We start from the raw sequence: 505 nt of genomic DNA, 5'->3' as shown, positions 1-505 counted from the left end.
GGTTTCAGAAAAAAAAAAAAAAATCAAAGCAGGTTTTTTTTTGTTTTGTTTGTGTTGTTAATGATGTCAGAAAGTGGTTGAGTAGTTTTTTTTTTTTTTTTTCCTTCTTCTTTGCAGCCTGGTTCAATAGGTTTGAAGTTGTGGGCCAACATCAGCATAATCCACCATTACTTAACCTAAATTCTCTCAGCACACGCTAACCAGGCAACACCCAAATACCTGTGCATCATTGAGAGAAGTACAAGGAATGACTCTCCTGATCATTGGTAAATTGTACAAGAACACCTTGGCAGCAGCAGCAGCTTCAAAATAACTCAAAACAATTCTACTACAATTGTAGAGGTGATTGGAGCGAAACTTGAGTGTGAAAGGAAACGGGAATGGTTACAAGTTCAATTCTTACCATGTGGTAATGGATTTGGCCCCACAGCACCCCTTGGGTGTCTTCTACTATACCACCAGTCCAACCAATACCTTACAAGGAAATATGGTAGACAGAAATCAT

The 505-nt window shown here is 38.6% G+C and overlaps 1 protein-coding gene across 1 annotated transcript in view; it reads right to left on the bottom strand.

Moving 5' to 3' along the window:
- LOC106874101 (tyrosine-protein phosphatase non-receptor type 9) overlaps nucleotides 1–505 on the bottom strand; it is a gene marked incomplete at its 3' end in the record, with an annotated part of 55,348 nt that overhangs the window by 23,490 nt on the left and 31,353 nt on the right. The gene's annotated exons all lie outside the window — the stretch shown is intronic.

This window comes from Octopus bimaculoides, chromosome 15 (assembly GCF_001194135.2).
Source record: "Octopus bimaculoides isolate UCB-OBI-ISO-001 chromosome 15, ASM119413v2, whole genome shotgun sequence".
In the NCBI taxonomy this organism is placed as follows: domain Eukaryota; kingdom Metazoa; phylum Mollusca; class Cephalopoda; order Octopoda; family Octopodidae; genus Octopus; species Octopus bimaculoides.
The sequence above is the reverse complement of the archived record's forward strand: the minus strand, read 5'-3'. Positions and strand labels throughout refer to the sequence as shown.